Raw genomic sequence first — 26912 nt, 5'->3', positions numbered from 1 at the left:
TCTTTGAATTCATCGTTCAAAGTACTTTTAGAACTTTTATTCTGTTAATCCATATATAGATTACATTTATTGTAATTTTCCTTATATTATACAAGCCTTTTTTAATATTTTATCAAAAATGTATTCATAATCGATCGTTAGAATCGAAGTACGCGTAATATACTCGTGCTTGTTGTAATGAACCACCGTGACACCTAATGTGTTTTTTTCACTCCATTCTTTCTATATTCTCCTGAAGACGGGTATAACAGGTGAAAACCTTTCGATATATTTTATTGATACGAGATTGTAGATTGCTGTTATTATTTTATAATTTTTATTTCTTTTTGCAGGGAAAAAGGATGGATATCAGATGTGGAAGAAATTTATAAATCATAAAGATTTATTATAATTAAAATTGTAATATTATCATAATGTATAGGTTGTTTTTACTATGTTATAAGCCTGTAATCTGATAATGTATCGTAGACATAAATATTGTTAAGCTGTTCTTATCAAGGTTTTGCCACGGTTTCCCTTGATACAAGAGGGCAAATGCCGGAACAGTTCATTTAGTTTTCCGTGGTATTTAATCTTTGATATCCTTATTCTCAGCTAAAATAATAAAAATAAATATTTATTTATAATTTTATTTTTTATATATTTTTTTTCATTACCTGCTTAATGCCGAATTTATGTGACCCCATTAACCAGTAAAAGTTGAAATTTAGCTCAAATACTTTTTACTTCCTTTACTTCGTACAAGGAAGTAAAACGGATTAATTTTCTATCGGCTAGATGGCGCTCTGCGGTATTACAGCAACCGTGTCCATGCTGCATTTTTCAAAACAAGCGGAGTGGAAGAGGAGGGCTGATGGCACGGCACCAAGGAGTCTAAACCCTATTAGATCTCTTTTCAGGAGGGCATGTAAAAATCATTCGGAGAAAATCCGCGACATCAGCTATCTACAGGAGGGTTGTTGCAGTGCGATGGTAGCATACATTACACTCGACATCCTGACGAGTACGTGGGAAGAGCCGGATTACCGTCTGGACATTTGCAGGGCAACAAACTGTGCACATATCGAAGTACACCAAGAAAAACTTCAGAATCTACCCTTTCAGGATAGACACTAATGTACAGTAAGTAAGTAATATGGAAATATTACTTATGTAAGTAAGTAATATGGAAAAATTACTTATGTAAGTAAGTAATATGGAAAAATTACTTATGTAAGTAAGTAATACGGAAAAATTACTTATGTAAGTAAGTAATATGGAAAAATTACTTATGTAAGTAAGTAATATGGAAAAATTACTTATGTAAGTAAGTAATATGGAAAAATTACTTATATAAGTAAGTAATTTTTCCATCTGCAACTGACATCCACACGTGGATGTAACTTACGAGGGATATCTCTAAAGTAAAGACCGCTGGGAAACTTTTCTCCTTAAGGTAGGCGAACCTGTGTCTTTTGTGGACACGCTTAATAATGTACTCGCTGCATTGTCGTGTAGAATACGATGAGGTATATTGAAGCCGGTGTTGTATAGCTACGATAATTATCTTAATTCATGTTGCGATTATATAGAAAAGTAGTATAAGGTATGCAGTTCAAGAGAAATAAAAAAATATTTATAAACTTTTCAGAATAAATTTTTTTACAACGAAACTGTCTTTCAATTTAGAGATAACCTCTCGTAGTAACGATTCGTGATGATTATGAAAGTTTTAAAAATTAATTACCCTAAAAATCATCATTCTGTTTCTGAAGCTCAGCCGTTATTTTTAAAAGATCGAAAAGCGCAATTACTTGTATAATAAATAAAGGCTGTAATAATTAATGATTATTCAGAAAATTATTCTATCGTCCTGTTGGATGAAGTTGTCATTTTTATCGGATGAATCATCAGCTAAGTCTCCATACGTTTGTGGTACATTTAAAAAATCTGGAGTAAAGAAATAATTTCCAAGAGCTTTACGTTTTAAGCGATTCAACAGAACATTTACCACATAACCGATAGGTTATACTGTTATATATAGTAAAAATACAATGCAATGCTGTGTTAATAAATTGTACTAAATCGCCTGCGGTTGTGTTTTTTAAGTATTAATATCATTTTTAACAGATTTTAATTTTTTGTTTTTTATTTAATTAAATATTTTGTGACGCTCATTTTCATGAATTTATCACAGTTATGCATATATCATGATTTCCTATGATCTATCCAGGAAAATCTTGAGCGGTTATTTTACTTTCCCGTCTACATAGCGCTATAGTAGAGCTGTAGCTCTAGAAGTAAAAGTATGGTAATCTGTCCGATTTGGGCATATGCGGTTTTCGTCGGATCTTGACGTTTTCGCATCTACGGAGCCCAAAAAACCGGATGGAAATTTTCCGAATGCTAATGTTGGTTATGTACGAGTGTGCGAGTTCGGTGTTGGCCTCTAAATCGTCTTAAATCTCTAACCGGACCAATTTTGACCAAACATGGTCAGATTACTTCTATATATAGGGGCATTGATGCGTTAAATTTTTAACTTAAAACCTCAAGTAGGCGAGGCTGTAGAGAAAGAGCACTCTCAGTATCTCGAGATTTCGCCTAATTAAAGTCGTATTTTTCTTAAAAATTAAAATATTTGCAAAATCGCACCTCCACCACAAAAAAATCCTCTATATATCGTGACGTCACAGGTGAGCGGTAAAATTAAATAAATGAGTAATATTTTTAGTGTAAAAAAATAATTCGGACTGGCCGGGTCTCGAACTCGATCGCCCGGTTAATTTAGTACCTGGTGCGTTAAGCCTCACAGCTGCAACAATCTGCCGACGGTATAAGCGAAATTTGTTCTGTGTAAGTTGTGAAATTACATTAGTTAGTACCGATTGTTGCCACTAGTACCCCCACACCTGCGCGAATTAAATACGGTATGCGCGCGCGCTTTAGTTAGAATCGGTGAATTAAGTAAACGAATAAATATTATATTTAAATAAAATAATAAATATTTTTAATTAAATTGGGTCTGTAAGCCGTGCATCAGAATTAGAAATATCGGCTAATTGAAGACTACAGAATTAGAAATATCGGCTAATTGAAGACTACAGAATAAGAAACTCACAGTCCATTTATTCTATTCATATAAAAAATTATATTTTATTTATATATTTTTGTAATTTTTTTTTCTGAGTAAAAACAAAACTAGTAAACGGTAGCATAACTTCCCCAAATTTCCTCTTGACTGATTTTTATGTCAAATACGCCATTGATATTTAGAGTACAATCGCAAAATACTTTTAAATATAGAGTAATAAAATTTGAGTCGGATTTGAACCCCTTTGTCAAATGACGTTTTTCTATAAAAATTATGCAGTATTTATATAGAGGAAAAAATCAAATTTCTTAGTAAATCATTTTGTTTCCTAGTCGATCTTCCCATCATCAAATTATACTGTATTAGATTATTTATAATTAATATATATATATATATATATTACAAAAAAGCTGTAATGAGGTTACTTGAAATACAAAAAAAAAACACAATCATTAAGTTGAGTATCATTTGGACATTTGTCGAGCGACTAAGGGCGCACATATTGAATTTATTAATTATGTAAAAAAATGCCAGAGACAACAAAAGTAAAAAACAAAAAACATATATTGTAAGTAATTCTGTTTTAATTTAAACCATGTTCAAAACCGCACCATTCTTTTATGATAATCCTGTATATAAATAGAAAAAGAATAGTTCTTGCATTTACTCCAAAAATAGCTATTTCAAACATCGCTAAAATTCATGATTATTATATATTATTAAAATTGATGTATAAATTATGAAGTGTATGAAACTTATACTATTATAATTAATTTTTGGTAAATGATGAGAGTAAATATTAGATGGAAAATATTAGGGTTTTTATTTAAATGTAAATATATAAAAAATATTTGTAATTTAATAGGTGTAGAAGGTTGTCATGTGGTGTCCACATCAGATATTTCTTTTAGATCCTCTTTCCACTTAACACGGTTAATACCATTAAATTATTTTGATTACTCTACTAATCTCAACATACGTATTAAATAAAAATCTTCAGTTACCAGTTTGTAAATATTGCACTTGCTTTTCTTGTAAATTTTGTCCTCTAAAAGTGCTGTCTAGAAGAATAAATTATTTCAGAAATACTCGGTAATTTACTCATTATTCTGGCTTATCTCTTACAAAGTATTTTCCTGTACTGTTAATGCATTACTCTGAGTTTATTTCACTGTCGGTAAGCTTCCTGAAACAGAAATAAAACATAGGTGCATTAATAAAAGGTTTTTTTTGTTTAAAAACAGCAGTATTAAAAGTTAAGTTTTATTATCGTTTTATGAATCTTACATTATTCAATCTTTTTTAATACACACTTTTTCTTTTGTAAACCTTAACGGTTCAAAGTTTCATAACATTTAATTCTTGGTACAACCCCAAACGTTGTATTCTAATAGCATAAAGTGATCTCAAAATGAATAGAGTTTTTGTAACCGATTTGATCAAAAATATTTTATTTCACTGTTCACTCGATCGGAACATGTTTCATAAAATAATATTAATTTGTAACTCGTTATTAAAAGTTTAAAGCCGTTTTTATTTGAATCGATCAAATTCAATTTTTTTATTTTCCTACAACTCAAGCTTTAGAAGGGAAGAATGATTGTGGGACCTTTGTGAGCAAGGATAAGAGGGGTTCATTCGCTCTTGGAAACAAACACTCTGAAGGCCAAATGAATTATCTTAAACAGCACGATGAGAGTTTCCCTACAATGGAGTCACATCGTTCTAGGAAGTCTAGCAGAAGAAGATATTTGGATAAAAATTTGTCTATTTTAAAAATGTATTTTCTTTACAAAGAAATTTGTAACGATAAACAAATAAAACCAGTCTGTCAGTTTGTGTACCACACATACTTCTGAAAAAAATATAATTTTTTTCAAAGCCAAAGGTACAAATGTACACTATATAAAAAATATAAAGAAATAAAAGTGAACTGAAACCAGAGTATTATAGTCACAAGCAGAGAAAAGCAGACTGTAATAAAGCAAAAGAAAATTATAAAGATAGAGCAAATACAGATACTGAAGTTAGAGCACAAGTTTCTTGAATCCAGCCACAATCAAGGGAACATAACTCCATGCACACAGCTGTTGAGTCAGAGAAGTCGGTCGGTATTTTAATTTACCGACTGTAGCAAAGAATTACGGCAATAATATTCTACCAGAACTACATTTGTTAGAAGAAAGAGAAGTAGAAAGTGATTAGAACTTAAAAACTTAATCTTTTTATAAAAAGCAAAGATTTTTATCTTTTGTTTTATTAAATTAACAGTAATTCTTAGTTGTATAGATTAATTATTGTTATACAATATTATTAGCTCTGTTTATTTCTGTATTAATTTTCCAGCTCTTTTAATTAAATAACATTACTGTTATGGTTATTAGCAGTAGTTTGTCGATGCATCAATTTGTTAAATTACATTAAACAATTTTTAAAAAGAAAATACGAGCACTAGTTCCAATATGAGCGAGTTTTTGTTATATATTTTTCAACTCTGATATTCTAATTTGTATTTTAATTTCTATGATCACGAAATAAAGTTGAGAAATCATTAATATTAAAAAAGACCTAAGTGCAAAAAAATTTTGTTTTTAATATTTTAAAACCCGTAACTACTATAATTCAATGTAGTATATAAAATTAGTTATGTTTTTGTTTTAAAAAGTACCGTAACATTCATTTTAATAAGAATTTATTTTTTAAAATTCATTTGGGTCTAACTTCACGTACCTTGCTTAGTGAAAAAGGGCTGTTAGTAACTTTTGGCAGGACAGGAACAATAGGTTCCTTTAAAAAAATATTACTTGTAACTTAACGCTGATGATCGTAGCATTTAGCCAAATATTAAAGTTGTCTTCTGAACAATTCATGGTGGATATTTATTAGAACTCCATGAATAGTTCCTGAAAGTACAAGTTTTACTAATTTGAAAAAATTAAAATTTTTTTATTGTTTTAGGAAGGTTTTAAAGTTTTTGTTTTACCGATCAGCAAACATTTTGGCTTGAAAAAGGTATGAGAACTTAGAGGCGAGAAGGTAGTAGTTAGTTTAAGTATCAGTATATTTATGGCGGTAGTAGTTAATATCTATAAGACACTTTTCATTCTACATTAATATAATTGTACAATTTTTTTTTTTTATTTACTGAAATCATGCGGTAATAAAGATGTAATTATCTACAGAAGCGTACCTAAGTCATCAACTTTTATATCTATGGCAGTCTGGAGCAAGTGTAAGTTTTGAACCGGCAATGATACTATCAGAGTTTGACTTGATGGAAAGTCCACGACGCAATCTTACATTTCAAAGAAGAGAAGGCAAGTGTCAGTAATCCTAAATAAACTATGTGTATTATTACTATTTCTTATTATTAGAAAATATACCGGTCTCTATGGTAAACAGAATAAAGGTGTGATTTGTAGGGTTGATTATCACTTTCTTGGTAGGCTTGATAATATGCACAGCACGTTCTGTTCAGTTAAGAAATCGGCCTTCTAAACTAATCCTGGGAGTTCATACGTGTTCTGTATTAAAAGTGGATTTTTGTTTTCAGCAATCATTTGAAACTCATGTTAAGTTACTATTACTATTTTATGGCTATGACAGGTCATAAAATAATTATAATTTATTCATAATGTCTAACATATTGGTAGAAAAACATTAAAAATTGATATCTGAAAAATAAAACTGGGTACATTGAAAATTTGATCATTTTTCTTATATTATGAATTACAATATTTCATTGTATTTTAGCTTGGAATTGTCTCGCAAGCTAGATTTCATGTCGTTAACTGATGCAGTGCAAGGATATTTTTGATATTATTTGCAATGGCTTTTCTAAATCCTCCAATAAGATCAAATACCCATTTGATATCAAAATATTTTCAAGTGTGCCTAAAAAAAAAAACCCCCAGTTACTTTCAACCCTGTTTATATTCTTTTATTTTATTTGTTAAAGGTTCAACAAATAATTCTTGCACAAGAACATGTATAACAGGATTTACTGTATAAGCAGGTGGCTAATAGGAGTAACAAAACTGCAAATATACTGGACAGATTTCTTATTTAGGCAAGTTGTGGTAAACCTGGCCAACTTCTTAAGAAGTAAATTGCTTGTACGAAGTGATTCCATAAGTAAATTTCTTAATGGTAGGTTGGCTACTAACGTCATCGCTTGAAAAATTAGATTCCTGAAGTAAATTGCTTGATAGGGGTGGTAATTAAAGTCATCGCTTTAGAAGATTGACTTCTTGCAGAGTAGAACTCATAAAGATGACGAGTTCTTATTTAAGTCGCTATTAAGAGTAATAAACCACAAATATATTGGATGAATTTCTTATATAAGCAAGTCACTGTAAATCTGACAAAACTTTTTAATAAGCAAATCGCTTGAGAAACCAAAACATATAATGCATAATGAACACAATTATGTCACGCTTCTCCTGTAGATTTGAGTATCTACAAAGGATAAGTGAACTCTGATAAGAATTGCATGTTAAATAGAAGTACAAAAACTGTTCTTGTTACCACAGAAGAACAACAAAATATTTATTCAATTCTTCAATATCAATACAGTTTCAATTTGTTTATTGGCCTACGAATTACTCCATTTGTGGCTTTTACATCTACAATATGAACTAGGTTGTCTGATCCCATAAATGTTTGTTATCAAGCCGTATTTCCAATGTAAGGAAGTAGTTAAATAATATTAAAACTAAACCATCACATAAGTTTCTTAATAGTTTGCCATTTGTTACATTCTAACTTTTAATATCAGGTTTAGGGATTGTCAGAGAAGATCCTATAAGTAGGTATCCAGCAGCCAGTGGCTGTGGATCCCTCGAATCAAAAATACAGTATATAATGAGCATTGAGTTTACCTACAATTTCTCCGAGTATGGTAAATAGTTTCTCAAAATTAAGAACAGTTTGAAATGATGATGATGATGATATTTAACACTCTCCTGCTTTCCCATAATCCGCTGAAAGAAGGATAAATGCCAAATTTATTCCCTGTGAAATAGCGAAGGTCTGAATATTGTTAAGTTCCTCTGAATTAAATTTTGAAAATAATTCTTGTAAAATATTTTCGATCTTAAAGTTTGTTTCGTTAACAGAAAACAGTTTGGAATGTCCTACATGAAGTTGTATTCAGTATGCAGATGAAACCCTCCACAGTAACGTCTGAAACTAATTCTAATGTGTAGAAGCCTTTGTAATGGTTTTTGATTTCTGCCTGCTATGACAAATTACCAAAGGGCCATCATTGCTGACAGCTTGACACCGTTACATGTTTTAGAAGATGAGATGAAATAGTCATTTTTTAGACTGAAATCATCTTATATGCGCCTAAGAAAGTCTACGGAGTTAAATCCAAAACTAATTCTAAATGTAAAGAAGCCTTTGAAGTGGTTTTTGATCTCTGCTTGCCACAATGAATTACCAGTGCCCACCATTGTCGACAAGAGGAAGGTTTTTTTTAGCCTCTGGAACCAACATTAGATAGTTTCAAAAGGCAAGATGAAATGGCAGTTTTGTAGAATGAAAATATCGTGCCTGACCACCATGGAATATCCATTTGTCTAAGCTATTATTCCGTAACATAACTAATGTGTATGTAATTTAATGGAATGATATTTGGAATAGTACTACTTGGTAATACAAATCCGTATTATTGGATGAATTCTGAGCTCGTAAAATATTTACTGAAGAATTCGAAAAGTAATCTGTGATAATTAATAAAGGTAAAAATGTGAACGTAAATTAAATCGATAAGACAAAATAATATTTTTTCGGCGCACAACGGGTTATTTTTTTTACAAATGCTGAAAATTATTTTCATTATCTTAAAATCACCAGAAAATTTATTTTCTACTTTTTAGAGCGATTTAACCGAAGCGAAGTAAACCGTTGTTGTTTTTAAACTTTATTTAATTTTATTTTTTGTATACGTAAATATTTTTAAAAAAAATATATAAACGCTTTAGGAGCAAAACTATATTGCTGTAGAAGTAATATGAAATTTTATAATCTATTTTTTTTTTTTTTGAGAAATTAATTCAGACGGAAAACGCGAGCGCGCGCGAATACACAGTGAGACATTAAAAATCGGTATTTTCACCTATTTTATTACTTTCATCATTATTCTTGACGTATTTTGGTACTTTTCGTTTGATTTTTTGCGAAAATTACTGGAAAGAAGGATCTGTTTAAATATACGTGTACGACAAGAACACCGTACGATAAGCTACGTCATCCTTGAAAATTGCATATTGTGAAATGTCAGGTCCCACTTATATTTTTATAGGACAATACGCCTTCAGTGTGTTTTACGTTTCCCACCTGAAACTTATTATTTCGCGTCGTGCGTGCCTGCACAATGTAACTTTTTTTTTTTAATGTTCTTCCTGCATTTCTCGATTTGTATTAAAATAATGTACAGGAGTTATTATATTTATGCACGATAATTCATTATTTACAAAGTCTAAACTAATTTTCACCCTTTCCTTCCTAATACCGATTCAAAATTTCTATGAAAATAAAATAAATAATATTTATTATTACTTATTTATTATAATTATAAATTTATATTTATCGGTTATTTCCTAATAACTATACTAACTTAAGAAATTCTTCTTTCGACATGCGACGGCCGTGGTTTCTTCGAAACGGTTTTTACATAGTTTTGTAGTCTCAGGTCGACCGTTCGTGAGATGTGTTTAATTGAATCTCAACCACCAAAGAACACCGGTATCCGCTATCTAATGAAATCGATAAAAAAGTTATTATTCTTAACCTTGCTAGGATTTGAACCTTAAAACTCTCGACTTCGAAATCAGCCGATTTGCAATGACGAGTTAACCGCTAGACCAAACCGGTGAGTACCGATTACGCCTGCTACTCTTCAAGATTTGCGAAATAGAATCGTTACAGCAGTGAACTAAATAATTTGGGACCGGTTATCAATAAAAATAATTTGGGACGAATTAAGATAACTGTTATTTATAAATATCGACTTTTACATCCTTGTACGAAATAAAGGAAGTATTGTGATCGCGCGATCACAGTAACTTAAGTATTAAGTTCGGCTTCCAGTTTCAACGGAAATTTCCATTTGACCATCCCTGAATCCATTTTGATTGTTTTCCGCGTGACGTCTGTACTAGGTACGTGCGTGTGTATCTCGCATAACTCAAAACGATTAGGATAAGAATTTTGAAATTTTGGATTAGGACTGTAAACATCTAATCGTGCATCTCCTCTTTTGATTGCAATTGACTTGACCAAAAGCGTCCAAAATCAAAAACAATTTGATTTTGGAGTTTTCCTTAACCGCAGAACTATAGTAGTACAGTAACCGCAATAGGCCCTCATCGAGAGGTTTTCAACGACGTATCATAAGCGGTACTTATTTTCATCGGTTCCAGAGTTATAGCTAAATAAAATTTTAATTAAAGAAATATTTGGCTCTTACAAGGGGAAGATACATCGGTTCGAATCTGACTTCATTTCCTTTTCTTTTTTTTTAGAAAAGTACATAAAATTTTATTTCACTAATAGTAGATTTTTTCATGTTTTTTTATTAAATTATTTATTTTAAACCGTTTTTACAATCGGTGCTTAATAATTATTAATAAATCGATACAATTTAAAAAACATTTCACCGGTATAAGGAGGGGATTAAAAAAATTTCCCACCTTAAAGTTAGAAAAAAATCAAATTTACTCAATACGACAACGGTTTCATGTGAAAAAAGTATCACGCGTTTAGCATACAAGCCCTGCTTACAAATACAGCAACATTTTGATAATCCCTTACCGTATGGGTTGGTTACATGAAAAATTGTTTCAAGCAAAACCTTTAGGTAACGTTAACAAAACTAACGACCACTTTAAAGCGATTCGATACTGTGCCTATTAAGGTAGGTATAGCTTTATTTTTTCTCCAAAACCCATTTTTCCCCTGGACCAACGGTTGGTTATATCAAAAAACTTTAGTTACATAAGTTTTAGACCCTTATCCAAAGAACAGTAAGAACTTTAATTGAATTCGATATAATTACTTAAGAAAGATATATCCATTTTTTTTTTTTTTGTTTCGGTCATCCTTTGCCGTAAGGATCGGTTATATCAAAAATTGCTTCAGAGAAAAGTTATCGGGAATCTTTACAGGATTAACGACCACTTTAAAACGATACGATACTGTGCCTATTAAGGGAGGTATGATTTTGTTTTTGTCTTTAAAACCTCATTTTTTCCTCCCCTGAGCAAACGGTTGGTGATATCAAGAAACTTTAATTGATACTAAGTTACTAAGTTTACTAAGTAAAAATAGTAAAACATTTACTAAGTTTTAGGTTCTTATCCAAAGAATCGTAGGAACTTAAACGGGTTTGATATTTTTCTTAATAAAAGAGTCATATCAATGTTTTTTTTTTCGAAAAAAAATGCCCCATTTCCATCCCCACGGTCCGATTTTCGGCGTTAACAAGCCCGTCCGAGATTTTGGGTGGAGTTTTTTTTTTAGGGAACAATTTTAAAGTGATTGGCGCAAAATTACGGCGGTTATCGTGTCCACAAGAAAATGAAATATATATATATACATAAACTTTTGAACTGACGGGGACTTTGGGATCTGGAGGATGTGAAACGCGAAGATGTCCAAATTGGCGAAGTCGAATCATGGTATCCGTTACAATAGGTAGGCTTTCTTATGAAATCTACTTAATAGCTTACCGACCTTCCAACACATTATGAATATACTACTTGGAATTCAAAATAAAATTAACCCTGTTATTCTTATTTATTCGACTAGCTTAGATTATATTAAGACTTAAACATGCGTTTGATAGTTAATATTATACCCCGCATTACAAGTACATATCTAAAATTATATAAATATGAAATTAGTTTAAAAACAAATCACGAAAGAATTTCTTTAAATTCAGATATGAATTTTACTACCGACATCTAAAACACTGCAAATAGTTCATATCGACAGCGTTTCTTTAACGAGGCTTCGAGACAAATATTATTCTTGATTGACAAAACATTTCAGGTTAAAACGACAAAATCAAACAATATGGATGATCTCTCGATATATATTATGTAATCTAAGACGAATCGGTACAATTATTTTAACAGTCTTCCTATAAAACTACTTTTATATAATTTTTTTTATTAATTTTTCTTTTAATTTTCTTTATATCATTAAAAAATCGAAATCCACTAAAATTTCCAAAATAACTTTTTAATAAGACATTCCTGTAATGACAAAATTTATATATAACAGAAAGTAAATATTTTCGTTATACGTCAATATACGTAATAAAAAATATATTTCAATATAAGAGTACGTTAGAAATTGTATCGGAAACAAATAAACGCCATTATTATGTAAAATAATTAAACGAATGGTATAGGAAAAATCATAAACAAAAGAGAAAATCCCACTAACTTAAGCTAGAATCCTTAATGGCCCCAGTAGTTAAAAAAAATGATGTAAAAAATAAAAATAAAAAATATATATAAGATAAGCTAATACACAAGTCTCTCTCCCTCCCACACACACTCTCTCTCTCTCTCACACACACACACACAAGCACATATATTCATATTCTTTCTAGTCTAAATAAAACATTTTACATTGTATAAACATCGTTCAAATTGTGTAATAAAACAGATTCCTTTGTGAATACAAAACAAAATAACCGACTTAGATGCCATATAAAATTATTTTGTAACCATTTCATATATACACACCTAGTTTAGTGGCTACATGATCTGAAAAGGTTAAATAACCGCACGTGGAAGGCAGGCTATATAATAACACAAAAAATATTCCGTGAAATTCAAAAAAAATTTTAAGAAATGAATTATCTCGAAAAAGGTTTTCCCATTTAATGAAATATACGTGTAAGTTTAACAAAGGTAACGAACCTTTTAATTAAAATATTATTAAACTTGTTAAATAATATTTTTTAAATTTATACTGGGATATCGACTTGGAGAATTTTATTCGCTATCAAAAATATCATGCGTTCACGTTTAATGATGAAATTTAAACAAACAAAAAAATAATAAATCGATTTGAAACAGGAAATTTTTAAAACGGAGACAAAATGGGGCGTATTGTAAATATTTTACTTTATAAAAAATTAAAAGATTTTTATTTTAGCTGCTATCGGCGCAGAACGGCCCGTGGTGGTGAAGCGAGTAATTACACAAGGCTCTTTCCATGACCCTCTCCCGCTGGAAGCAGTCAATTGATTATAGAAAACCATAAAGTTTAAATTCAAGTAAAACTTTCGTTCAATCCGGTCAGTTTTTTCTAACACAATTGAATTTGAAGGATGTTAAACAATTATTTATGTTACTTAACTGTTTTTTTTACTTTCCGAAATCAAATACTAAAATTATAATCAACAAAATTAAAACGTTATCTACATAAAAGTCTAAATTAGATTTTATTACCTGTTAACGTAGCGATGAACAATACGTGTCGAAAGTAAAGAATCGGCTAAAATTCCCCGTCGTAAAATTTTCGAACAGTAAACTTTTACGTCATTCAAATATAAAAAATAAAAAAAAAATATGAAAATTCCGTAAAAGAAGACACTAACTCGTTAAAAATAAAAAAAGATCGATATTAAATTATTTCAAACAATATTTTAAATTGGCATAATATTATTTACGTTCACTTAATTAAAAAATAGTATTAGTAAACTTATTCGCATAAACAACGATTTATAAAACATGCAGGTTCGATTTAGTAACCCACCGATTCGATTAACTATCACAACCGCAGAAATCAGATATAGCTAAGCCTGGCGCACTACACGTACTGCGATGCTCGGAGAGGTCAACCGGTGAGCGATTGCCGCGCTCTCTTCGTTGCAAAAATGGAATCGCTCTTATTTCTGTAGTGGAGAGAATTATATAAATATCTTTTTTCATCGTAAACTATATACATTATTATATACCCTAAACATTATTTTTTAACAAACGTTGACATACAAATCGAACAAAAACGGACCCAGAAATGGCTTAATTGACATCGATATTTATACGATAAAAACAAAATCGTGTTATTTGTGTATCCACCTAATAAAGTGAAGAAATATTTTTAAGTTAATTATTTTAACAACGAACAATTATTTTTTTTTACAATTTATATTTCTTACTTACGCGCGCGCGCAAACACACAAAACACAATTTATGTGCGTTTTTTATATGAAACTCAACACATGTTTTAGATCATATTTCAGATACAAATTCAGCGTAGATTGATAATTTTATATTAATTTAGAAAAATAATATAATTTACGTATTTAAAAAGCTAACTCGAAAGTATAATAAATATTTACTAATTTGATAATTCTTTTTTTAATTATTTACTATCTCCCCCGTCTTATATTTATAATAACCATTAGTACATTTTTATTTTAAACGAAATAAATTAGAGAAAAATAAACCGTTTAGAAACGTGTATGTGTTATTCTAAACGGTTTATTCTTTGCATATATAAATTATTAATTAACACTGACATATTTAAAGGATTTAAATACGATAAAAAACCTTTCCTTTTATTTAATAACTAGCTGCAGCTAGGCGGTTCCTCTGGCGGGCAGCATCTCAGAATGGGATTATTAGGAGTCCAAAAATAATAACCTCGTGTGAAATTTTTTTTTAATGATAAAAATCGATCAAAGAAAAGCGAAAAGTCACCAAATCTACGCAATTAAATTTGGTTTAGGCGTCTTTTAATGATCGCACATTAAACGTTTTCAATATTCACAATATACATATGCAAATTCACTCGATACAAGAACCGGAAAGCTTAAATATAAATCAAATTAACTTAATTATTATTTATATATTAAATTAAATTTAAGAAAAAAATTATCGTAATAAATAAAATTGACGTAATACGCTACATATTTGGGTCTACTCCATAGCGCTCTTCTTCCCGAATCATTACTAACTGATCGTTCCTAGAGGGAGTATTTACTTATATTTTCACTTTCTTCTACGGATATATCGGCGATAAATTTTTATTTTATTATTTTAATGTAAGCGTTTCTGTACTGTTTCTTTGATTTACAGACACCGAATGATGTGAATTACACGGTAATGCTTTTGCAGTAGATGTTGGTAACTAAGGATATCATACAAGTAATATCAAAGCGGCCGGTTCTACGCCCTGAAATATTTTTTTTTAAATAATAAGAAATATAGTAAATTAAAAATTGTATTTACACACGGTAAATTAATTATAGAAATATTAATGCATTCGTTTGTAACTATTGTAATCCTAAGGATTATATTCGTACACTTTTTATATATTAATTTAACACACCGCTTGAATAAAGTAACTTCCTTTTTAAAAAAAAAAATAGTATTCATAAATATTGTCAGAATTTGCACGCATTTAACATATATATATATATATATATATATATATATATATATATATATATATATATATATATATATATATATATAAATATATTTGCACATTCTTATAAGTAGACATATATGAAACTTAACATGTAAGGTAATAATGTAATTTACGTTACGTTATTACAATGTAAATTACAACTTAAAACTTACGTAACTTAATAAAAAGAAATATATCTTAACAAGAAATAATTGGATTTTACACTTTCTCTCGATCGGTTCTCAAATATACGTTTCTCCTTGGCTGTTGCTGTGTTATTTTAAATATTCAAATTTTCATCAATTTAAAACTCGCAAAGAGGGCGATATGATTGTCATTTATTTTTTATAACTACAATTGTATCGTTGTCAGTGTTTAACGGAAGGAGAAGAATATGTTTGCGTTAAAATGAATAGCATTTTTAAAAGACAAAAAAGTTTTTCGATCGAACAGAGTTTTTGTTCGACTAAAAACAAACAGAGATTAATTTTTAAATAAATGATTTATAACGATTCCTATATATATACTTGCTATCTCATTATTATTGGGTTATGGGGAAAAAAATGTTTACGATAACTATATTTTACATGCCACACCCTATTCCGCCAGAAAACAATGGCCACGTACTAGCCGTTTTGTTATAGTGTTTTTCTACAGTACCATTTGTCCTTGAAATCTGTACGTGTAATATCGTTTTTGTTAAAACATTATAAGATTAATAAAACTTTCTTTGTTTGAACACAAGCAGCGGTATAATTATTAAAAGAATATTAGATTTTTACGCAAAAACCTTTAAATAAGAATGACATTAGGAAATGAATCCTCCCACTATAAAAATCCAACGATAATGCCGATTACATTAAAATCGTTTACTTAGACTAAATAATTTTCCGTTCAAATAAGTTATGAAAAAAACTTTTCTCAGGATTATCGGTGGAATTACCTCTACAAAATCCATGAAATTATCATTAAAATCGTTCAGTTTAATGAAGAGTAAACCTTGAACATCTATCGTTTTTACTTTTCCGGGAAACGGGCCAGATTTGAACTCCTTGATCAAATTATGTTTTTAATTTACAAATGATGCGGTATTAAAAGCGTTAATGAGAATAAAAAATAAAAAAACAATTTTGCGTCTAAGATTATCCTCTTGACCAAATAATGTTTTTACCGTCAAATTTATATCGTATTTAGAATTTAATTACCAAAAGAAAAAACTGAAAACACATTTGTACGACTTACCCTTCAGCCGGCTTTTTTCTGATGCTCAGCTTACACACGCATACACAAACAACTTAATTTAAAATATTTATCGATTTAGTGAAATATAATATTTTTTGTTCAGGAGTTAAGCTTCCCTCATCGCCCCTGCCGCATGGACAAAAGATATCAATCGGTAGGTAAGGATTTTCAAATAACAGCCTATTATGATGACAAATTGTTTGTACTAATAAAATTTATTGCTACTTCAGCAACCGTTTCGTAGCCCTAACAAAATAATAAAGTGATTGGTTATCGCGTACATTTACTGACACATCGTTATTTCTATTGTAATGAGTTTAACCTTGACATGCCGGCACCATCATCAATAACGTGTATCAAACAAATTATTTTTAATTTGTGTTTGTTATCAAGATTTATTAAAAATTACGTAATCGTTAATAAAAATTACGAAATTCTAAAAATGTGAGAACTATTGAAAGATCTGTAAATAAATCAAACGGTTAAACCGATACAGACTATACATAAGAATTTTATTTACGCGTACAACGTTTCGTGGAAAATTTTTACGTAGTCCTTTACAATTCATCTAACATTGACAGGCACATTTAAGACGCATTAAACACGCATATAAATATAAACTACAGATTTTAAATAAAAATAAAATTATCAAAAACCCCATTATAGACGTGGAAAATGAAATACTTAAAACTGGTAGATTAGAAAAAATCAAAATAAACTAAAGACATCAGTTTGTTAATATAATTGATAATATTAAAAATAATAATTTAATTCATTTTAAAATATAGATAAACATTATATATATATATGTATAATAATACTGTATTGTATAATATAAGTACTTATATGTTGAAGTAAGGGTTTGGGCCATTAATTACAACATTAACCGTTTAAAGTTTGATATCGGATGAAATTCTGAAGGTAATACGTAATAAAAAAGTTACTACGGTGGTTTTACTCGTATTTCTATCGCGATTAATCCGTTTTTCCAACTTTGATTGCTCATAACTAAAAAGCGAAGGCGTTGATCGAGAAATGATTTTCGCCACTGTTTTTTCCGTAAAACATCACATTAAAATCACGTATCCGTTTCCGATTGAAAAAATGAATTTGGTTCGATACGGTGGAGCCAAAACGATTCAAAAGATTTGAAACGCATCAAAAAGTAAGAATTTTCTTCTAACTACGTAGATCCGTCTTTGTTTCTACCTGCTAGTATTCTTGAGACCTTCATACTGACATGATGCATAATGTTGACTTTATTTTACCTTTAGACGATCGATTGTTATAATTACATTTTTATAAAATTTAATTTAGTATAATTAATGACATGTAAAGTAGATAATTATAAAGCATAACACATCATTGTTCATGAGGATAGATTAATAATCTGAAAGCACTGGAACATTACTATTAAAGATTGTCGGTAAGTGGCAACTGTTATATAAATAATTTATATATTAATACCAACGGGTCTTGCTTAATAAAATTCATATAAATAATATACTCTGTACTAAACCTAAGTGAGCTTATTACATTTCTAACTTTTTTTGTAAAAATATAAATAATATACTCTGCAATATGTCAGAGAATAAATAGGATGTACTTGCTGCTTGAACTGCAAGATTTGAAAGAATAAATCCTGTAATTTGCCAGAGCAAACCGTACTTCCTACTTCTTCAAAAAAGTGAAAATATAACATGTCGGTTACCAAAAAATGTTAGTAATATACTTCGTACGATATCTAACCGCAAGACATTTGTAACTTGTTTAATAAAACCCTACATAATAACCCTGCACTGTGAAAAACTAACTGATTTACCAACGATTTAGTAACTTTCAGAACCACTCAGGCTAAAATCAGAATTCAATTACTAAGCGAATTTGCAAGCAAATTGGTCTTCAAATTTCTTATGAAAAAAAACTAATTGATTTTCCAAAGAAAAAGAAAAAAGAACTAAATTCCTTAAAATTTCTGACATCAACAAAGTAAGTAGAGTACAAAATGTAAATATTTCGGAGAAATCATAACATCAAATATAATTGAAAAATGTGTGGGATGAGGAATACAGTACAAAAAATCGAAACTGCCTATCATCTCATAAAGAAAGTTTATCATAAAAATTCCCTGTTATATAACTCAAAATTGAGGCGCTAAAAAACTGCAGTTCTACCAGAAGCACTGTATGGGGCAGAATGTATGCATTTTTTTTTAGAACAAAAAAATAGCAAAAGTAGAAATAAAAATCTTAAGGAAACTCAGGGACAAAAATATGTAAATGAAATTTATAAATTGAAAAGTAATATAGAAATTTACATATGTACAGTAAAATTTAAGGTTCTTAATCTGAGAAAGAAGATTTTAGTTTTATGGTCATTTATACAGAATGAAAACCAAAGATTAGACAAAAATGTATGTAAAAGTATGAAGTAATAAAATCATTTATAACTGAAATTATGGCAACTTTACCTGGCAACTCTCCATTGGTCTTATTGCTCTGGTTTAGTACTTTTTTTTCATTTAAGTACCATTCTTCTTACGATAAAGAAATTAATTGTAAATTTTCAGAATAATTCTGATAAAATACTATGCGATGTAAATTTTAAACTAAATTCACATAAAAGTTATGAATGCAATCGTTTCCTAAAGTATATTTTATTTCAGCAGCCATAAAAATAAACAGATTCAAATGTTCAAGTATTTGTAATTTTCAAGTATAATCAAATTGAAGTATTTTTCAATATATTTTTGTGCCAGAAAATATTTTTGTATAATTATTAATATTTTCATTTACATTCATATGAAAATTCAATTTTAGTTCCTATAAAATAGTATAGTAGAGACAAATACAACTGCATTCTGTGCTTCATTAGAACAGCTTTTAAAAAGTAGGCTAAACATGCCTAGACATATTTTTTCTTGTCAATTTAAAATACTCAGATTTGCTATTCAGTACCCGCTATATATGTATTGTTACAAAACTTAAAATCAAAACAATTCTCATAGGGTCATTTAAAAGAATAAAGTATTTTGTTTTTTAGTTCTCAAAACTCATTGCAGTTCCTATATAAAATTTAATTTTATAAAAATAACGCCGCCATATTGGTTAATCAAGCTAATGTAAAATGCATTATATTTATACTAAATAAAATGTATGTCTGAAAATTATTATTAAATAAAATTAAATGTTAGAATAGACCTTAATAAAATATAAAAATCATCCTACCTATCAATATCTCTTACAAAATGTAACAGTTTAAGAATCCTGATAATAAGCTTTATAAAATTATCCGATTACATTTTCAACTCGTTTAATTAAAATGTAATAACTTATCTTTAATTAAGTATTATTAGCTTAAAAAAAATTACCAAATCTATGTTTCATATATATATATATATATATATATAAAAGAGTAATAAAGTTATTACTTACTTTAAATAACGTCCTAAATTGTGTTGAACAGTTATTTTTCTAGAATATTCTATAAAAAAAAAGTTCATCATTATAAACCCACGTACATACACCAAAACGTTAACGACGAAAGTGAAATTGAGATCGGTAGATGGCATCATAAATACTTTAAAAGAAATTATTCATCATTTTACATATAAGAAATTTAATAATAATAAAAAAATTATATAGCTTGAAACACACACGTTTTGCCACTGTTTGTTCAAAAAATATTTATGATAATTAATAAATAAACAGAATAAAATTGTTTCTAAATCTTATTAAGAGATTGAAAAATTTATATACATTTTTAATTATGATGTGTTTACAACAAATTATTCCTCGAATTAAGATTATTTTAAGTCAGCTAAAAATGTTTAATATCAAACAAAAACAAGATCGATAAGTAATAATGTATTAGTTGTCAGCTAATTAAAAATATCGTTGAATTTAGCTTGGGCATAATTATAACAATTATTTACTAGCACAGTAAAAGTAAGAATCTGTAAATTTTTTGATTTATTAATCATGAGGTTTAATAAATTTTTGAATTTCACTCATTAAATTGCCGTTCAATAAATCTTAATAAAAACAAACTTGGTTTTGTTTTTCTAGGTTAAAAAATTTAATCACTATCTTCCGTACAACTTAATCTTGAATTCTTAATATTTAAAAATGCATTCACAAAATATACAAATTATTATAGTTAATTTTTCTTAAAGTGTGTGTGTGTGTGTGTGTGTGTGTGTGTGTGTGTGTGTGTGTGAAAAACTTTTAAAACTGAGTAATAAAAAGTCCTATTCTATATCGAAGCAGAATTGAAACTGTAAAACGGTTAAAAGTTAAACCTTCAACACGCAGCAATTCTTCCCTCTTCCCTCTCCATGTCTAACCGATGTATCCTTTTTCTCCTCTGCGTTCATTGCACGTATATCTTATATAACACACTTTTTGCCCTTGAAAATTAACTAAGCATTTTTTCATTACCTCCACAATGTGGAAACCGGTAAAGAAAATACCTCCTGTTTAAATAATATACCTCAATGCTATATTAATGTTTTTTTCTAAGAGTAAAACGTTCTGATATTTTATCCGAGGCTACTCTTCCATTTAAAACAAAAAAAAGCTACTTTAACACATTTAAATTAATCTATAAAATTTAAAATAAACTGTAACCGATCTTATATCATGCGGTCTAATTTTACGATTCAGCGATATGGTCTTCTTATAATGAAAAAAAGAAATTCTAATAAAATTGATTCAATCGTCTAATTTATTTGTTTCAGACTAAATAAAAATAAGATAAAAACAGAAGCAGAAATGATATCGCTACAGATAGAAAAAATTACGTGAGGCCAAGATTTGAAATTTTTGTCCGATTTATTAAAAAATATTTTTTTTAAAACTATTTTTAAAATAATACAGAACTGACCGAACTGTTTTGAATCAAGTTCGGACAAAATACAGACGGAAATTTAAACACGGTTGAAAAAATAAAGCACGATAATATTTTTAACAAACTGTTATTTTAGTAGAAGAAGTTTCTTTTATACGCATCGAATGTAAGGGCAACTAATGCTAAAACTGCTAGAAAATCTTTCTAAATGGAAATAATTGTTTCTCGATAAGGAAAACTAATCGAAGATAATTTCCCAATTTCGTATTACTGATAATAACCGAAACCTTATCGACCAGTGATTCCCAAACGGTATGCTGCGGCCTCTTCATAGGGGCGCTTCGAAATATTGTAAAACCTCCATTACAAAGATGCTTAACAAATATTAATGCGATTCGCCTATCCGAACCTGAGATAAATTTTTGATATAAGAATAACAAAACGGTGGACAGGAGCGAAAACGAAGGAGAAAGTGTCTCCTTCGTTCGAAGGAGCATATTGAAATTAATTTTTATCGCAGAATTCTTCAAATCTACGATGAATCGTATTCATTTAAAAAGGATAGTTTAATTTATCACAAAGAAATGAATTTGTTATTTTGATTATATTTTTTGAGTTGACAAATGGAAATCGTACTCATACTTCAGCAATATTTCTGGGGAGGAGGGGAGGGAGGGGGAGAGGGGGAGAGAGGGAGGGGGAGAGGGAGAGAGAGGGAGGGAGGGGGGAGTGAGAGTTAGAGGGAGAGGGAGAGGGGGGGGGAGAGAGAGAGAGAGAGAGAGAGAGAGAGAGAGAGAGAGTTTAAATGAACGCAATTGAAAATTTGATAAAACAAATTAAAAAACTGAAATTCACAAATTTTACCTTTCACTTATTCTCCTTCCCCTTTTCCCTTTCCAACTTTTTCCTTTCACCGTTTTCCCTCACCCCTCTCCCAGTTTCCTTGTATAACGTTAAGTCAATGCTCCTCCCATTATTTGATGTCATACCTTATCGGACCTTCCTCTTCCTGTTTATTTTATTATATTTTTATTATTTTATTATAATATAAAAATATATACCGTATTTATTCGAGTGTACCCCTCGCCACATAATAAGCCCCGCGCCACGATTTTCCGGACCGACAATCTAAAAAAAAAATCGAGTACATACCACATACCGGTATTTTAAAGTGCAATAGATATGATAAAAAAATTCGAAAATATTCAGAAAGTAAAGCGTTTAATTCGTTCATTTAAATTACAATATTAATATTACATTCATAATTGATTACCGTAAGTACTAGTTTAGTTCAGAATCAGTAGGCCAGTAAAACGAAAAGAAAGTACCACGATGAAAAAGATAATTCAATTCGCTTTTTAATATGGAGTTTTATTTTTAATTAATCATCGTCACTGTCAATGGTTGTAGAAGAGTTACCGGTAGTCTCGACGCCGCTCTGCCAAAGGTAAATCGTCTTTACTACCATCAAGTTCATTACATTCCGCATTTTTTACTAATTCCGTGGAAATACGTTATCCAAACACAAATCCGGTTAAAATCTGGGCTTTTGATTCCTCCTGTAGGCGTAAGAAAGAAATTTTCTTACGCTAAATCTTTTCTAAGATTTATCATGTATTTGTGAAAACGTAACATAAATGAAAACGTTGTTCATAAGCGTCTGGAAATCGTTGAGAAACGGTCGTCTTTCGTCTTATTGACATATCATTTCGTGAAAAAAAAAACGTGTTATCCATCCACGGCTCGCTTTAAAATCAACTTTATTCAACGATTTAGCGATTTCACGAGCATAAGATCGACACAATTCTGTCGTGACAGCATAACCGCATTTCCTTTTTTCCATAAAGCCCTACAATTTTTTTCTACGTCTGTGTATTTTGGTTTTAAACCACGAAAAGCCCTTTTATTACCGGCGCCTTTCACCAGAAGTCGTTTCTTCGTACGCAAGTCTCGAATGAAGTTTTCATCTACGTCAAATTTTCTTCCTACCGCCCGATTTCCAATTTTTTCAGCCTCTTCTATAACGCGCAGTTTTTCATTTACCGTAAAAGATGGTAGACTCTGTCCTTTTGTACTCATTTAAATGCCGTGACTAAAATAAATCACCGTATTAAACTTTACAACACAAACTAAACAGATAAAACGCACATAACCACATATACAAACAGTACAACGACTATGGCGAATAGACAAGACGACGATGGGTAACAGATACTGTAACTGTAGCGTCATTAGAACCGGCAGCCTATACAGAATGAATCGGTTTTATAAAAATACCGTAACTTCGTTCCTATCGATAATATGAACAGGATGTTAATAATTAAGGATGTATTCTATATAAGCGGCATCCGGTATTGATAAACGAAAGGCTAATGTAACAATATTTATGCGATTTAATTTAGGTACTTGTAAGAAAACGTTTACTTTACATAATTATCCTGGCTATAGGCTATGTTTCAAGTAAGCCCCGCACCCTTATTTTTTCTCTCAGATTCCAAGAAAAAAAGTGCGGGGGGTACTCGAATAAATACGGTATATACTTACTAAAGAATTGTTTAAATGGTCAAATTTCTTACTCGATACAATTTAATTTACTCCATTTACAGGTTTATTTATCGTTTGTTCTTTTAATTTCATTTCTTTTATTTCTATTTTTATCTGTTTTTCTGATCATTTATTTTTGATACCCGTTATTTTTCTGCTATATGAAAAAATATTGTTTAACTCTTTTTGACGTGAAACGTCTTTAAAATCATACCGAAACATACGGGTACCAGAACAGAAATTTGTAGCGTAACGAAAAGGACTATATCGTCCTCCCTTAATAACTCCCTAACTATTAGTCTCAAGCGGTGTCATTTTATAACTTGTCAGCTCGCCGATACAGCGTTGAGTTTGTATCACTGGCTAGCGGATTGGCGGGGAGGGGGCACAGCGCAGATCCGGTAAAACCGGCGCTTTTGCTCATTTTCATTCAGTGTAGGTCACCTTAGACGTAATCGCGAGGTGTTTCGTGTATTTGCGTTTACAATCGGTGGAGATACATCGATTTAAGTAATAATAAGTGTATTTTAAACAATATTTACGCGTAAAAAATTAAATTAAACTCTAACAAAGTATGAAGATTCAATATGTCAGCCTCAGCCCGCGCAAAACTCAGCCGGAAATATAAATTACGCATATCGTTGGAAAAGGGGAGGTAATGGGCCACGTACAGGTACCCAGATGTCCGATCCCGAGCGAGCGAGACTGTTTCGGAAGCGTCGCAAAACTGCACGGCGCGCTCGGCGAATTACGCCGACGGCGCGAGAACCTGTACCATCGCTTATTATGCCTTATGCCTCTCATATTATGCCTTATGTTTCTCATATCACAGACCGATGTTGAACAAAATTGACGTCGAATATTAGTCGAAATAAATATCGTGAACCATTTATTGTCTGTTTTACGTTAAAATTAAATTTAGTACGCGATCAACGTTTTGTTTTTATTTCGATCCGATACACTAAAAGCTACTTGCCGATGAACAGACCGACCAATTTATCTGTAAAGTCGGCCAAATGAAGGAACTAAAATTCTCCTTCGGAGACTTTCAGTTTTGTTAAAAAAAATATGACTGCGGCTCTCCCGTTTAACTCTAGCTCGAAGGAACTTCATTCAAGGTCTATAACGTTTCACGTTAACGTTATAGACGGCTGTGCGTCCCGATACACGACTTTTTATATGCCGATTTCTTTAACGGTAATTTACGTAGTCCATCTATCGTGAATCTAAAAGCCGCTAATTTATTCTCCATCGGGCGATTCGAATCGTAAGCTACGATGTTATCTGTATAAGTTTCGTTTCTATAAATTTCAAATTCTAGATTATTAATATTTGTTTTATATTTTTAGATCTTATATCGTATTATACTAGTTATAAAAACGGCTATAAATACAAATAATATACTGAAAAAGATTTTTAATAGTAACACGGAAGAAAAAGATATATTTATATATAACAGAAATGGTATATACATAATAAAATGAAAATGCGATGCGACATATACTGGACCAACAGGAAAAAGATTGAAATTAAGATATGACGAACACGTGAGATATTTTAAAAATCAAAAAACGATTCTAATTATACAACGCGTTTAGTAGAAAAAGGACATAGAAGAATCGATAAAACTAATTCTAAAAAGCGTTAAAACAAGAACATCGATCGTTTAAGAGAATTTAAAAATCTTTAAATTAAAAGTAACTAAACGAAAAAACGGATGTCCTTTTTAACAACCTTAATTTATTGAAAAGAGGAAATAGATAAATATAATTAAATCCGTTAATAACAAATAAACAAGAAGAAGGCCAGATGACGTCAAATAAAGGGAGGGACGTTGACTATACGCTATATAACGATTAACAGAATTTTAAAACTATTAGTGCAGTAAGTTTTGATAATGAAGTTATTCCAAAACGCGTCGACATATATTAAAGAAAGGTAAACGGTACTCAAAATAGTAATAGAGTGATCTTAGCGGAAAATATAGCGCTAACTTTTATAACAACAATAAAATAATTAATTAATAAAAATGCACAATTATTATTACACGTCGTGACAAGCACTAATAAAAAAAATTTAGGTTTAAAAAATGCGAATTAACCGCTAAACCTGCCCGGTGAGCTGAGCAAACGTAGATTATGTTTGGCTTAAATTTAATACTTCCTTGTACGAAGTAAAGTAAGTATGGCGAAAAATGTCGGTTTTCAGATATCAACAGAAATATCCATTTTTATCATCCTTGAATCTATTTTGACTAGTTTCGGCGTGACGTCTGTACGTACGTATAACTCAAACCGATTAACCGTAAGATATTGAAATTTTGGATTTAGGACTGTTGTAGCATCTAGTTGTGCACCTCCCCTTTTGATTTCAATCGACTGGACCAAAAGCGTCCACAAAAACCAAAATCTAAGAATTTGGATTTGGACCGCAGTAATAAGTCCTCATTAAGAGATTTCAACGTTATATTATAAGCGGTACTTATTTTTATCGGTTCCGGAATTAGAGCCGAATAAAATTTTAATTAATGAAACATTTGGATCTTACAAAGGGAAGGCGCATGCATCGGTTCGAATCCAACTTCATCTCCTTTTTAACTTTTTTTTTTTTTTATTTAAATATATTAATTTATTAATAATTATTAATCTGATTGTATAAACTTATTACGATAAATAATAACAATAAAAAAAATATGGGAAAAAATCAGAAGTTACTAGGGAAATAAAATTTTACGTATTAATTTAAAAATGTGTATAAGTAATTGAAT

General features: G+C 30.1%; 1 protein-coding gene across 6 annotated transcripts in view; it reads right to left on the bottom strand.

Annotated features, from left to right (window-relative positions):
- LOC142321528 (tripeptidyl-peptidase 2-like) overlaps positions 1–26912 on the bottom strand; it is a 100351-nt gene that overhangs the window by 39800 nt on the left and 33639 nt on the right. For 2 of the 6 annotated variants that reach the window (XR_012755652.1, XR_012755649.1), the window contains exon 2: positions 4078–4259. The gene's annotated coding sequence lies outside the window, so the exon portion shown is untranslated. Of the gene's footprint in view, positions 1–4077; positions 4260–13545; positions 13967–16753; positions 17008–20187; positions 21013–26912 lie in introns of those variants that run through there. The other 4 variants (XR_012755651.1, XR_012755650.1, XM_075359684.1 and 1 more) reach the window with 4 other exon arrangements.

This window comes from Lycorma delicatula, chromosome 3 (assembly GCF_047948215.1).
Source record: "Lycorma delicatula isolate Av1 chromosome 3, ASM4794821v1, whole genome shotgun sequence".
Classification (NCBI taxonomy): domain Eukaryota; kingdom Metazoa; phylum Arthropoda; class Insecta; order Hemiptera; family Fulgoridae; genus Lycorma; species Lycorma delicatula.
The sequence above is the reverse complement of the archived record's forward strand: the minus strand, read 5'-3'. Positions and strand labels throughout refer to the sequence as shown.